The sequence below is a fragment of the Rhincodon typus genome, chromosome 1, assembly GCF_021869965.1.
Source record: "Rhincodon typus isolate 14 chromosome 1, sRhiTyp1.1, whole genome shotgun sequence".
Classification (NCBI taxonomy): Eukaryota; Metazoa; Chordata; class Chondrichthyes; order Orectolobiformes; family Rhincodontidae; genus Rhincodon; species Rhincodon typus.
The window spans coordinates 161,791,024-161,807,049 of record NC_063332.1 but is presented as its reverse complement, the minus strand read 5'-3'; positions in this window follow the sequence as shown (position 1 = coordinate 161,807,049).

Sequence of the window (16,026 nt, the reverse complement as noted above, 5' to 3'; positions counted from 1 at the left end):
GCTGCAGTTACCACGAAGGACTCTCCTTCTCAACCTCTCCCCTCACCTGAGGCCCGGTGACCCTCAGGTTAAACCACCACAAAGTCATCTCTCTCCAATTGCAGAGCAGCCCCGTGGTGTGGTAAATCCATGGTGACTTTACCTTTATAGTTGAAGGCACGGGTGTCACTGGTGGGGTGTTTTAAAACCAGGGATGTTCAAGAGGCTACAACTGGAGTGAAACAGATATCTTGAAGGATTATAGGCTTGTCAAAAATGATACCGATGTTAAGGAGATGCTGGCATTTCGGAATGAGACCATTGAAGAATTTGAAAACAGGAACAAGAATTTTAAAGTTGAGGCGTAGCTTAACTGAATTGAATTGAATTGAATGAATTAGGTTTATTGTCACATGTACTCACATGAGTACAGTGTTACAAGCTGCCACTTACAGTACCAATCTATATAAAAAAAGGTACCAAAGCAGAAAAATAAAGAAAACAAAGTTAAAAAGTTAAACATTACAATTTGTCTAAGTAATAAGTATAACTGGGAGCTGATATAGGTCAGTGACTGCAGAAATGATGCGTGAATAGTTAGATCGGAGTTAGGGCATAGGCAGAGTTCTGGGTGACTCCAAAATTACAGTAGGTGGAAAGTGGGAGGCTAACCCAAACTGCATTGAAATAGTCAAGTTTCTAAGTAAGAAAGGCATGAATAATGACCAGGTTAGTAGGAATAGTTGAAGACTAAAGTTATGTCAGAGAAAAACTGGGACACACTGTGGAGGCCTTTGGTATAATAAGCTGAAATGACTCAAGTGATTTGCTTCCCTTTAGGAAGACAAATGGTGTGTTCGCCTTCATCGCAAGACGATTTGAGTCCAGATGTACTGATGGTTTACTGCAATTGTACAGGGCCTTGGTGAGACCACACCTGGAGTAGTTTGCTGTGTAGTTTTGCTCTGCCTAAGAGAGGATATTTTTGCCATAGAGGCCGTACAAGCTTCACGAGGCTAATACCTGGGACAGCAGGACTGAAGAGAAATTGGTTCGACTAGGCCTCTAGTCACTAGAGTTTAGAAGAATGAGAGGAGGTCTGACTTAAACAGACAAAATTTTAATGGGGTTGGAGGTTCCAAATGCCAGGGGGAGGTTTTGCCCTGGATGGGGATTCTAGGACCAGGGATCGCAGTTTTAGGGTACAGAATAGGCCATTTAGGACTGAGATGAGGAAATATTTCTTCACTTAGTGGGTGAGTGGAATTTGCCTGAGGAACTTGTTTCCACAGAAGACTGGAGGCTGGATCACTAAGTAAATTCAAGCAAGAGATTGATAATTTTTTTTGACGTTAAAGGCAACAAGGACTATAGCTAGGAAGCAGGAAAATGGCATTGAGACAGAGAATCAGTCATGATCGTGTCAAATAGTGGAGGAGGCTCAAGGGGCTGACTCCTTCTCTTAGTTCCTGTATTGTATATGAGTGCTACAGCCTGAGCAGACTACAGCAGGCTAAGTTGGAAGACAGAACGTAATTAATGACAATTTCCCATAAAAAAATCCAGTCCAGTGTTTCAGATTGTTTTCAAAGTACTTGCCAGCATTGATGAAATGGTAAATATCTAAGAATTTACTAACTGTTCAATCTCTCAGGAACTAACAGTCAGTATTCATTAAACGTATCAACTGTTTCCCAGTGCCAGGAAGGATTAATAATCTGAAGGTTCTAAAGCAATGCCCCTTTCTAATTGAATTTCCATAGTTCATGACAGTTTGGTGCCAAGAGTAATTTGTTACATGAAATGTAGTTCTGCTAACAGTTCTAATTAAATAAAATGAAGCTGTTTGGCAATGGTTTGCCATTTACATCTGCCAGTTCATTGACGTACCAGCTACAGTCCCTAGTTTAATCATTATAAACCAGTAAATTTTCATTTGAAAATTAAAAGTTAATTCCTGTCTCAACGAAAGGCTCTCTTAAGGAATATTTTCATTGACCAGATGCTCACTAGGGATAATAGTGTAATAATCACATTTTATTTAGCTGCTACATTTGTGCTTGGCTCTGAAACAAATAAAATCAAAACCAAAAATAACCATCATATCCAACAAATCCTGAGTTCACCACCTCTTCTGAGACATGAAGGCATTTTGGACGATAGCATAGTTGAGAAATAACATATTGACAGCTGATCATCTTTCCCAGTTTTAAACAGTAGAGAAGTATAACAGGTGACAGCTCCCATTCTCAGCATTTCACATTTCATATGAACATATAAATCAGAAGCAGAAGCAAGCCAATTGATCCATCAAACCTACTCCAACATTCAATAAGATCATGACTGGTCTGTTTGTGTTTTGAATTCCACATTCCCATTTACATGTGATAACCTTTGATTCCACTACACAGTAAGAAATTATCTATTTCTTCCTTAACAATATTCAATGACCCCCACCTTCACTAATTCTGAGGTAGCAAATTCCAAAGTAGCACAACCATCTCAGAAAAAAAGAAGTGCCTCCTAGTCCTGGACTCCCTACCAGAGGATACATCCTATCTCCATCCACATTGTAAACACCATTCAGTGTCTATACACTTCAGTAAAGTCACCCCTCACTCTTCTAAACTCTAGTGGAAATAATCCCATTCTATTCAACCTTCACTAATAAGACAACCTGCATATTCCAGTTACTAATCTAGTAAGCCTCTGTGAATTGCCTCAAAAGTATTTATAATCTTCCTTATTTTTAAATGTTCAACTTCACTCATATTTAAGGATAACATTTTATCAGCCATCTTTATTTCTCGTTGTACCCGTGTAACTCAGAATAACTCAGGTACTAGAACACACAGATCTCCCTACACCTTGGAATTCTGCACTCTCCTTTTATGTAATGATATGATTTTTTTATCCTTCTCGCCTAAGTAACAAACTTCACATTTTCCCATATTATACTTAATCTGCTAGATTTTTTTGTCCAGTCACTTAACCTGTGACTCCATCAATATCCATCTATACCTTTCTTACATTTTCTTCACACCATATTTTAGTATCTATCTTTGTGTTATCTGCAAATTTAGCTACCATACATTCACTCCACTCATCTAAGTTATTGATAAAAATTGTAAAAAGCTGAAGCCCCAACAAATTTGCCTGTAGCATTTGACTTGTCACACTTCGCTAATCAGAAATTGACTCATTTATGTATACATTCTGTTTTCTTTCAGTCAGACAATCTTACATCCCTGCTAATAAAATCCCTATTCATGAGTTTCTACTCTATGCAATAACCTTTTATGTGACACCTTTGCAAACATCTTCTGGAATTTCAAATACAGTTAATCTACTGGCTCCCCAATCATCTGATCTGACACTTACTTTTGAGCTATTACCTTTTTTTTCCTTAAATTGGATGCTTTTCTTTAAATCTTTAGTTCACTCAAGCTGGTGGGTTCTCTCCTTTTTCTTTGTAGTAGGAATATACATCATCTAAGTAACTTGAAATATCCCCTTGAATGTCTGTCACTGCTTCTTTTTTGATCTATCCCCTAGCCTAGTAATTAGTTTACATCAGCTAGCTTAGCTTTCATGCCCAAATAATTTCTCTTATTTAAGTTTAAAATATTAGCCTTAGACCCACTCTTCTCCCTTTCAAGCTAAATGTCAGATTCAATGACATTTTGGTCACTGCCTTTACTCAGCAGTCATTCATTAATTCTGTTAGAATACAAAACTATTATGACCTGTTTCCTGGTGGTTCTTGAAATGTACTGCTCTAACAAACTGCCTGAAAGACATTCTGTGAGCTCCTCGTCCACATGAGGAGGCGATGGCCTAGTGGTATTATCGCTGGACTGTTAATACAGCGACCCAGATGATGTTCTGGGGACCTGGGTTTGAATCCCGCCATGGCAGATGGTGGTATTTGAATTCAATAAATATCTGGAATTAAGAATCTAATGATGACCATGAATCCATTGTTGTTTGTCAGGAAAAACCCATCTGGTTCACTAACGTCCTTTAGGGAAGGAAACTGCCATCCTTACCTGGTCTGGCCTACATGTGACTCCAGAACCCACAGCAATGTGGTTAACTCTTAACTGCCCTCTGGGCAATTAGGGATGGGCAATAAATGCTGCCTGGACAGTGATGCCCCCATCCTGTTAATGAATAAAGGACACTACCATTGCCAAACTGATTTTTCCAGTTTATATATAGATCCACCCCATGATTATTGCCTTCCCTTTATCAAGAGCACCAATTTTTTTGTGTACTTCATCCTACGTTATAGTTACAGTTAATGGCCTTTTGATCACTTCTTTTCCTGATTATTCATCGTCTCCATCCACACCAATTCTACATTCTGATCTCCTGAAGGTCATTCCTAACTAAGAATAGCAATATTGATTAACAGCCCCACCCTTCCACTGTTATCTAGCTTCCTGTCATTTTTGAATATCATATTCCCCCAATTTTCAGCACCTTGTCCTTGTCATTCTTAAGTCACATCTCCAGAGTGGCTATCAGATCTTTTTTTTAATTCATTCATGGAATGTGAGGGTCGCTGCCTCGGGCATTTATTGTCCCTCCCTAACTGCTCTTGAGCAGGTGGTGGTGAGCTGTCTCCTCAAACTGCTGGAGTCTGCGTGGTGTAAGGAACTTAGGAAGGGAATTCCAAGATTTTCTCCCAACAACGGTGACATATTTCCAAGTCAGGATGGTGAGTGGTTTGCAGGGGAACTTGCAAGTGATGGTGTTCCCCATGTATCTGATGCCCTTCCCCTTCTAAGTGCTAGGAACTGTGGGTTTGGAAAGTGCTGACTAAGGAGCTTTGGTGAATTTCTGTGGTGTATCTGAAAGACGGCACACACTGCTGCTCCTGATTGTTGATCATGGAGTGAGTGGATGTGGTACCAATCAAACAGGCTGCTCTGTTCTGGACAATGGCAAGCTTCTTGAGTGTTGCTGGAGCTGCAGACACCCAGACAAGTGGATTTAAAATTTTATTTACTTCAATGTGTGCCATCAATTCTTTCACTTTGTTATGAATGTTACATGATGCATTCAGATATAGGGCATTTAGTTTTGAAATTTTACTATCTTTGCAACACCTCATCTTGATTGTTGATTCTTAGTCTTGTTCTCTCAGTCCTTTCCACCATTCCCTGACATTCAATTTCCATATTACTATTTTGCTTTCCTGCCTTAATTCTACCCCATGGTTTGCTACACTGACTGAAGCTTGATCTCTCATTCCACATTGTTTATTTTATAGCCCTCGCTACTTCGCTCATCATATGGTTTGTTAGAACTCTGCTCCCTGCACAGGTTGGGTGAAGATTACCCCAACAGCACTGCACTCATTTTCCCAGGATTGATGCCAGCGCTGCACAAGTAGGAAAATACTTGTCCCAAATCAGTCTTAAACCAATGTATTTATTTTACTTTGTTCAATGTACCATCTGCCAATTGCATTTGGCTCAGCTAGGAATCTAGAGATTGTTACACTTGAGGTTCTGCTCTGAGGTTACTGCCCAGCTCCTCCTATTGGCTAACCAGAATCTCTTGCCTTGTCCTGCCTATGTCATTGCTATATACATGGACATGAAAACAGGATCCTCTCCCTCCAGATTCTTGCTCAGCTCTGTGCAGATGTCCTGAATGCCAGAACCTGGTAGGCAACGCAGCCTTCTGGATTCATGCTCTTTACCGCACAGTGCAGTTTCAATCTCCCATGCTAGACTTTCCCTTATTACCAATACGTTCTTTGCTGCTACCCACATTTGAATGGCTTCCTGTACCCCAGTCCCATAACCGATTGGCTCATCATTCTGCAGCCCCTGTTCTCCTCCAAACAGAAATAACCTCAAACCTGTTACTCTATGCGGCTCCTGCGCTCCTGCCTTCTGGGTCAACTTACCTGCCCTACTTGCAGTCACATCCTCCTTCCCTCGACACCTGTCCAAATCCAAAGAGCCTATCTGAAGGGATGTGACTGCCTCCTGGTACAAAAAATCCAAATAGCATCCCCCTTCCTGCAGTGCCACAGTGTGTGCAGTTTGGTCTCTAACTCTTTAATTCTCCACCAAAACTGCTCAAGCTCTAAAAGCGACTTTACTGCAGACATGTATGCCCTGGATCACACAGGTATTTAGGATCTCCCATACACTACATCTCCCAGCAGCCATTTTTAATGTACTTCCTTAGTTGACTATTTTTAAAAATGTACTCAGTTATTTGTTTCCCTTTTTTAACACTGGCACCAGTTCTTGTACTACTTCAAAACTTAGGAAGAGAAAATAATTGTCTTTAACTCTATACCAGATAATCACCAAAAATCTTGCTTCTTCTCTTGTACTTTGCCTCTAATTCTCCTTTTGTTCATTCTTCCTGATGATGCTGACTGCCACCTTGTTCCTTTTGCTTATTCTTGAAGTTGATTTTCTTTTAAAAATATTTTTTTGCAAAAATATTTGGTAGATTGTGATCTACATTCACAGCTAATAGAGCAGCTCTGTGCAGTCTTACTCAAGAAATGAAACATTGGAATTTGACTTTCTCTGCAGTTGCGAAACAAAAGGCATTTCTTACTCATGCAGCACTCTATTTAAATACACTGAGGCAATGGGAGGCACAATGCTAGTGCTCCCATCTGCAGCAAGCACCAAACTATTATGAAAACAAACGGAAGGGGCCTGGCAACATCTTGCACCTCATTTTCCTTCTGGCTGGTCGGGTGTTTGTCTCCTGTAGGGGCACAATGAAGAAATGGGTCAGGCCTAGGTGCATATGTTTGGCTATCCAGTAAGTAATTGTCCACCTCTGTAAGGCTAACTAGTTTTGAGGCTTTCCGGCTGATATCCAGAAAAAAAGTAAACAACAGTGTCCATTGCTGCTGCTACAATCTGGATTGCTGTTCCAGTTTCCAAGCACAAGACCTCATTGAAAACAGGCTTCATCATTCCAACTCCGATGCCCATGAACTCATAAAGACAGTCAGGCTAAAGACTAGTCAGGTGGAGTGCACTTAGAGTAGTCTTTATCTGCCTATCATACAGACTGTTAGAAAAAGAAGAGGAAAATCAGGAACTGACACCATTCACATAGGCTGATTTGAGAGTCTTTTAAATTCTCTTCTGTTCACTTTGAACTTAGCTTTTGCACTATTTTCCCAAATTGTAACTACTTCTTTAAATAATTCAAAGTTTTTTTTATTGCATTCTTTGCTATCAACTGCAGGTCCCAATCTTATTGCTGGCTGCAAACTTAACAATCTTACATCTGGTCTCAGTACGCAAAAAGATAGTGGTCACAACAGTGATTTCTGTGGGACTCCACCGAACACTGAACCACAACCACCACACACTTTTCCCTGACACCTCCCCCTGTTCCCATCTTAGTCTATCAAAATACTAGTGATTCCTACTTCTACCCTTAAACAACTTTGAATTCAGCGCCTGGATTCCCGTACATTGATTTTAATATGAATATTTTCTGTGCAATCAAGATAAAAAGCCAATACAGTCAGACACAGTTTAAAACATAAAACATAAGAACTAGGAGCAGGAGTAGGCCGTCTGGCCCTTCGAGCCTGCTCCGCCATTCAATAAGATCATGGCTGACCTTTTCGTAGACTCAGATCCACTTACCCGCGTTCTCACCGTATCCCTTAATTCCTTTATTGTTAAAAAAAAATCAACCTTTTTTTTAAAAACGTTTACTGAAGTAGCGTCAACTACTTCACTGGGCAAGGAATTCCATAGATTAACAACCCTCTGGGTGAAGAAATTCCTTCTCAATTCAGTCCTAAATCTGCTCCCTCTAATCTTGAGGCTATGCCCTCTTGTCCTAGCTTCACCTGCCAGTGGAAACATCCTCTCTACTTCTATCTTATCTATTCCCTTCATAATTTTATATGTTTCTATAAGATTCTCTCTCAATCTTCTGAATTCCAATGAATATAATCCCAATCTACTCAGTCTCTCTTCATAAGCCAACCCCCTCAACTCCGGAATCAACCTAGTGAACCTCCTTTGCACCCCCTCCAGTGCCAATACATTCTTTCTCAAGTAAGGAGACCAAAACTGCACACAGTACTCCAGGTGTGGCCTCACCAGCACCTTGTACAGCTGCAACATAACCTCTCTGCTTTTAATTTCAATCCCTTTAGCAATGAAGGACAAAATTCCATTTGCCTTCCTAATTACTTGTTGTACCTGCAGACCTACCTTCTGTGATTCATGCACAAGGACACCCAGGTCCCTCTGCATAGCAGCATGCTGCAACTTTTTACCATTCAAGTAATAATCCTTCTTACTATTACTCCTACCAAAATGTATGACTTCACATTTATTTATGTTGTATTCCATCTGCCAGACCTTTGCCCACTCACTCAATGTATCTATGTTCCTCTGCAAAGTTTCACAGTCCTCTGCACACTTTGCTCTGCCACTCATCTTAGTGTCATCTGCAAACTTTGACACACACTACACGTGGTCCCCAACTCCAAATTATCTATATAAATTGTAAATAATTGCAGTCCCAACACCGATCCCTGAGGCACACCACTAGTCACTGACTGCCAGCTAGAATAGCACTCATTTATCCCCACTCTTTGCTTCCTGTTAGTCAACCAATCCTCTATCCATGCTAATACTTTACCCTTAATGCCATGCATCCTTATCTTATGCAGTAGCCTCTTGTGCGGCACCTTGTCAAAGGCCTTTTGGAAATCTAGGTACACCACATCCACTGGGTCCCCGTTGTCCACCTCACTCGTAATGTCTTCATAGAATTCCAAAAGATTTGTCAAGCATGACCTGCCCTTCATGAACCCATGCTGCGTCTGCCTAACGGGACAATTTCTATCAAGATGCCTTGCTATTTCTTCCTTGATAATAGACTCAAGCATCTTCCCCACTACAGAGGTTAAGCTAACCGGTCTATAATTCCCCATCTTTTGTCTACTTCCCTTTTTAAACAGTGGCGTCACATTTGCTGTTTTCCAATCTGCTGGGACTGCCCCAGAGTCCAGCGAATTTTGGAAAATTGCCACCAGTGCACCTGCTATTTCTCCCGCCATCACTTTTAGTACCCTGGGATGCATTCCATCAGGGCCAGGAGACTTATCAATCCTTAGCTCCATTAGCTTGCCCAACACTACCTCTTCCGTAATAATGATTGTTTCCAGGTCCTCACCTACCTTCGTCTCTTTGTCAATTACTGGCATGTTATTAGTGTCCTCCACTGTGAAGACCGATACAAAATACCTGTTCAATGCCTCGGCCATTTCATCATATCCGATAACTAAATTCCCCTTCTCATGCTCCAAAGGGCCAATGCTTACGTTAGCCACTCTTTTTCGTTTTATATATTTGTAGAAACTTTTGCTATCTGTCTTTATATTCTGTGCTAGTTTTTTCTCATGTTCTATCTTACTTTTCTTTATAGCTCTTTTTGTGGCTTTCTGTTGACCTTTAAAGTTTTCCCAATCTTCTAGTTTCATACTGTTTTTGGCCACTTTGTATGCCTTCTCTTTCAATTTGATAGCCTCCCTTATTTCTTTAGACACCCATGGCAGATTACCTCTTTTCTTACAGTCCTTCCTTTTCATTGGAGTATACTTTTGCTGAGCACTTTGAAAAATTGCTTTGAAAGTCCTCCACTGCTCGTCAACTGTCCCACCATAAAATCTTTGTTTCCAGTCTACTTTAGCCAAGTCCTCCCTCATTCTATTGTAGTTCCCCTTGTTCAAGCGCAGGACCCTGGTATTGGATTTTATCTTCACACTCTCCATCTGTATCCTAAATTCAACCATACTGTGATCACTCCTTCCAAGAGGATCCCTAACTGTGAGGTCATTAATTATTCCTGTCTCATTACACAGGACCAGATCTAGGATAGCTTGCTCCCTTGTTGGTTCCATTACATACTGTTCAAGAAAACTATCTCAGATACACTCAACGAACTCCTCCTCAAGGCTACCCTGACCGAGCTGGTTCGACCAATCTACATGTAGGTTAAAATCCCCCATGATAATTGCCGTACCATTTTTACAGGCATTAGTTATTTCTTTGTTTATTGCCCGCCCCAATGTGATGTTATTATTTGGTAGCCTATAGACTATGCCTATCAGTGACTTTTTCCTCTTAGAACTTCTAATTTCCACCCAAATGGATTCAACCTCATTCTCCATAGAACCTACATTCAACCTCATTCTCCATAGAACCTCCATAGAATAGTTTAGGTATTTCCTCTGCTGTAATGTTCCCAAAGAAGAAAAAAGGTGTTTGTCAGGTATGATTTTCCCTCTGGCCATTGCTTATTAGGCATTTTCAACATTAGGCTCGTTTTGGTCATGTCCTTTTAAAATGGTTCCCGTAGCTTGGCAACCACTCTAACTGCAGTGTTCAGTCATTCATCGCCAACATCCAACAATTAGCTTCCATCATTTCACTAACTTTCCATGGTAGTAGGAGGGAAGGATATATTTTCAGCAGGAACATCACAATACAAGATCAAGTTATTTATGGCTTGGATAGCTTAAATTTTGAGAACGGATGCGGTGATCTATTTAATAACTTTGCCACACAAAAATTCTGCAAACTTCTCCAACCAAAGTTTCTGAGCTTTGCCAGTTCTGTTTATTTGACTGACAGTGATTATCTTGGCAGAAGATTTCTGTTGTTTTTTCTGCTATAACAGTTTCATAAGTGTGGTAAAGAACAGGATATTCAGAGCCTGTTGCTTTCCTAAAAAGTCGTCAGGAATAAAACCCAGTCCCGCCAAAAATAATACCAAAATAATTAGGTCTGGATTTTTCTTTTCACACAAAGGTGACCTCCTAACATCACCCAATGCTAACAGGAGCACATCCTTGTTTCCTGAATGCTGCAGCAGCTGAACAGGATCCCCACCAGCAAATGATCCCAGGAAAGTTCTGCTGCTTCTGAAGCACTACTCTGTTGATAGCATTCATGGAAAATGTGTGTTGCTGCTGAGGCCAGCATTTATACCATCTTGAACAGCTCCAGTCTTTGGGCTGTAAATACACCCACAGTGCTGTTAGGTGTTTCAGATCTTTGGCCCAGCATCAGTGAAGTAAGAGCAATACAGTTCCAAGTCTGGATAGAAAGTGGCTTGGAAGGCAATTTTCACCTGATGATGCTCCTATGCATCCTTTGCGCTTGACCCTCTATGTGACAACCTAACGTCCAGTCTATTCCTGAGCCAGGGGCTCGTCCACTCAGTCTGCTTTTCTTTTACTTTTTTTTCTCTTGTTTCTTTTTCTTCTTTTTACTCACCTCTTGTGAAGAGCTCGGTTGCAGCAACTGCATCGGCGGTGGCGAGGTGACCCCAATGTGGGCTTGTGGCGGAGGAATCAGTGGTGGATTTGGGCTTCCTGCTGTTTCTGCATCAATGACATGGGCGGGCGTCGACTCATGGGTGCTGCAGCATACGCAAGTTTGGATTCCCCGTGGCATCTCTTGGGCCCAGTACAAGAACAAGTGGCATCAGGGGCGGCTGCATCAACGAAGTGGTCCGTAAGTGGATCTTTGGCGGCATTGGCAGGGTCGTGTTTGGGCTGGCGCAAGACCTGGTGGCATGGGTGGCGGCTGCATTGGTGAGGACCAATGGTGGCAGCAGCTTCAGGGCAGGCAAGATGGCACCAGACAGTGGCATCTCTTGTTCTGGCAACGTGGCAAGGGAACTCATGGCTGGCTGCTGCAGGTCCACAGCTGAGCATTTAACAAGAAGGACAGTACAGTTGAGTTTTATTTCATTTTTTTCTATTTTTCTGCCTTTATATTGTATGTTTTGGTCTATATTTCTGTGTTATAAGATGGCACTGGAGAGTGGCAACACTATACAACAGTTTTTACTGTATTTTGGAACAAAATGCATGTGACAATAAATAAATCAAATCAAAAATTTCTACTCCTCCAAGGTTTATGCTTGCGATCCCTAACCCTCTCAGTTGTGTTAAACTGATGCATCAGCAAAAGTGCTATCTATTCTCTATCAAGTCACCTCTAGTTCTACAGGGCAATTAGCACAGCCAAACTATCTAAGCTGCACATCTTTAGACTGTGGGAGGAAACCAGGCAAAACCAAGCAATCAGAGAGGAAACATGCAAATTCCACACAGACAGTTGTGCAATGCTGGAATTTGAACCCAGGTCTCCAGCACTGTGAGGGAGCAGTGCTAACCACTGAGCCACCACGTCATTTGATACATATGCAAAACCCTATGAGCTGCAGCTTCTTCACATTGGTCACAAACTTTCAGTGAACAAAGCATTATCTGAATCTTTTTTCTTTCTCAACCTATTTGTAAATGCTTCTTTCAAAATGGCAAGTGTATGTCAAGTTGGCCCTACCAACATACAAAACATTATATTTATCTATCTTTTGGTCCTGCTGCTGTAAGTGCTCCATTCTGATTGGTGGCACTGCCATTGTGTTAAATGGGATAGATTATGAATGGATGTAATGGCTTAAAACTGGGCATCCATGAAGCACTGTGAGCCAGTGCTATGAAAGAATTGTTTAGGAAGTAATTAGTACGACTGCACGATGCAAAGGGGAATCTTGAACCTCACATTGAATATCAGACAGGTCAGAGCTAGGGAGTGGCCCTTGGCAGTGAGAACATTGCCCATGCTCTGTTTCACTTGAGGACAGGTTACAAGTGCAGATGTACTAGCTGAGTGTAAAAAGCAGATATTGGCTTCTGTGAAGAAGAACTGCAGCACTGATTGCATTTAAAAATTCCACAGCTAATGACCTTGAACCCTATTATGTCATCAATAGTTACTTTAACTGAGCCAAATGAAGAATTTTAGTACAAGGACATCCACATGCCTCCTGTTTCCTCTCACCAGAAGCTTGGCGGGAGAGGGTAGGTAGTAAGCATACACTCCCAATATTGCATCTGTGAAAGCAACAAATAGTTCTTTCCAATGATGACAGGAGTTACCAGACTAAAGTTATTACGTGATACTCAAAAGGATTATTTGATCTAAGGAAGGGTCTGAGGAAGGTCATCGGACACGAAACGTTAACTCTGTTTTTTCCTTCACAGATGCTGCCAGACCTGCTGAGCTTTTCCAGCAATTTCTGTTTTGTTTTGTTGATTATTTGATCTACTCAGTTTTCAAAGTGGAAAATACTGCAAATGCTGGAAGTCCAAAACAAATAAACAGAAAAAAACTGAAAAACACAGAGTAGGTCAGTTCAGAGATGTTAACCTTTCATGGACTTTCTTCCAGAAATGCTTCTCCTAACCAATGTATCACAGGCTGGTGGATGAGGAATGTGGTCTCAGGTTGCCATTGTACCCAGTTTGCTGTGTTAAGACGATGAGCCAAGGTCAAGCATTTCCTCATAATAATGCAAAAAAAATCAAAGGAAGCAATATCTGCAACCAGGATTTGTGGTAAGATTCTGCATGGTAACCCTGGCAGAAGCCTTAGTGAAGATCTCCTAACCATGGATGATGTGCAACTGATGAACACCCTTAATCATAGAATCCCTACAATGTGGGATCAGGCCATTCAGCCCATTGAGTCCACACCAACCCTCTGAAGTGTATCCCATCCAGACCCACCCCATCCCTGAATGCTACATTACCCATGGCTAATTCATCTAACCCGCACGTCTCTGGGCTGTGGAGGGAAACCAGAGCACGTGGAGGAAACCCACACAGACACAGAAGAAATGTGCAAACTCCACACAAACAGTCACCAAAGGGTGAATTCAAACATGGGTTCCTGGCACTGTGAGGCAGCAGTACTAAGCACTGAGCCACCGTGCCACATTAACAAGCTCTGTTCACTTTTGTCAGCAAGTGATATTGCACGCCTTGCCCAGACATTGAAGGAGCACCGCATAACAAGGGACCACTGCTCCTAACAAGGGAAGGAGAGAAAATATCTGATGCACCAATAAAAACATGTCCTCGTCCACCATTTTAGCAACGTAAATATCTTAATTTCAAATTTTTAGCCTGCTCCTATATAATATATATGTATATTTTTGCATTTGCCGATCATGTTCAAATCATAGAATTTTACTCATTCTATCTTGTATGCTTCAATTCTTCTTGTTGGTCTCTGAAAATATGCACAGGAGCTGACAAGTAATCCAACATTTTAACTATAATTTTTAAAGAACAATTAATCGCCATTTAGTTCAGATGGGGTGTGTGTTTCATTGAAAACACATTGAAGGTATTTCCAGTACCTACTAACTCAGATTATGAAAGGATATTTCAATAATAATTGTGACACAAAGTAACTGCTCTTTTATAGTCAGAGTACATTGCTTGAAGACTGCAAAATCTGCTCCGGTGTCCCCACAATTTTTTAAAACTGCTTTCTGAAATTTTTCTCAGTAGAAATATTTCACAGTAACCTAAATTTCATATATCCAAATACGGCCTTAACAAAATCTATAAAATGCAAATGAAAAAGTTGACATACTTCACAAGGGATATATAGATAGAAGCTAAGAGGTGGAGTAGATCATCCAGCCCTTGGAACTGGCTCTGTTATTCAATTTGATCTTGGCTGATCTTCTACTCTCAGTGCCAAATTACAGCTTTCTTCCCATACACCTTGATGCCTTTAATATCTGAAAAGTTATTAATCTTTTTCTTGAATAAACTCTGTGACTTGGCCTCCACAGCCTTCTGTAGCAGAAAATTCCTCAGCTTGACCAACCTCTGAGCGAATAACTATTTCTTCATCTCAGTCTTAAATGGGCCACCACATATCCTGAGATGGTTCCAGACTCCTGTCCCAGGGGAAACATCATCCCTTCATCTAGTCTGTCTTTTTGCTTCTGGAGTTGGTCTTTTCCTGTGAAGACTTGATGTGTGAGGATGATTTAAAATGACATATACTACAATAATTCTTGTTTCTGTGTTCTGTTGTTTGAGAAAATGTGTTAAGGTCAGGAGGGAGACAGGAAAAACATGAATCAAAGAGAGAGTGAAGTCATAGATAATACCTCAGTTGTTAACAAAGTGAACAGGTTGATTTTGAAGCCAACTAACCTTAAGCTTCTGTGGATAATATAGAATTTATAGCACAGGAACAGGCAATTTAATCCAACATGTCTACATCAGTGTTTCTGCTCTACACTTTTCATCACCTATTAATACAACCTTCAATTCCTTCTCCTCCATGTAAAAACTTAAATAGCTTCCCTTTGAACACACCAATGCCATTCATCTCAAACACACTAGAACATTACATATTCTAATCACTTTTTGAGTTACGAAGTTTCTTTTGAATTCCTTTTTGTATTTGTTGGTGACTACCTTTTATACCTGGCCTAAGTTTTCAACTCTGACAAGAGTGGAAAGGGCTTCTCTGCATCTAATCCAGCAAAAGACTTCACACTTGTGATAAACTCTATTGTCACAACCCTGATGTGAAGTGTGTGCTGGTCATCAAGATTAAAAAAAGATAAAATGATAAATGACCAGCTGAATCACCAAGGTAATTAATTTGCCTAACTTTGACCATTGTCTAGGACAAAAGAAACTCACACCTAGTTTCATCAATAAACAAAAATATATTCTTAAGATGTTTATTTTGTAACAAATGGCAAAAATTCATTATTAACTACAGCTATGTAGACCTAAACTATGCCCATTTTAAACCTAAACATTCATTCACAAATAGGAATGCGAAGACAGATAGCTCTGCATTAGTATCACAGGTAGAAAACGTAAGGGAGAAAAAGAACAAATTCTGTGGATCGAGTTTTTAAACCCCCTACAAGGGTGAAGTGACCTTTTCCCAACTCTTTTGGTTTTGGCAATAATATCACATTGTTGTTGACCATACGCAGATAGAAGAGCCTCAATTCTACAGATAATTCGGCTGTTACTAGGTAGATTTTCAACATAAATGCACCTGGTGCCAGCTTGTCTCACGGAAGTATCAAATCCAGCTTCTTCAAGAATCACATGATCTTCCGTAACCAATAAGTGAACACAGCACAGTTCCCCTTTTGAACTTCGGGTTACAAAAT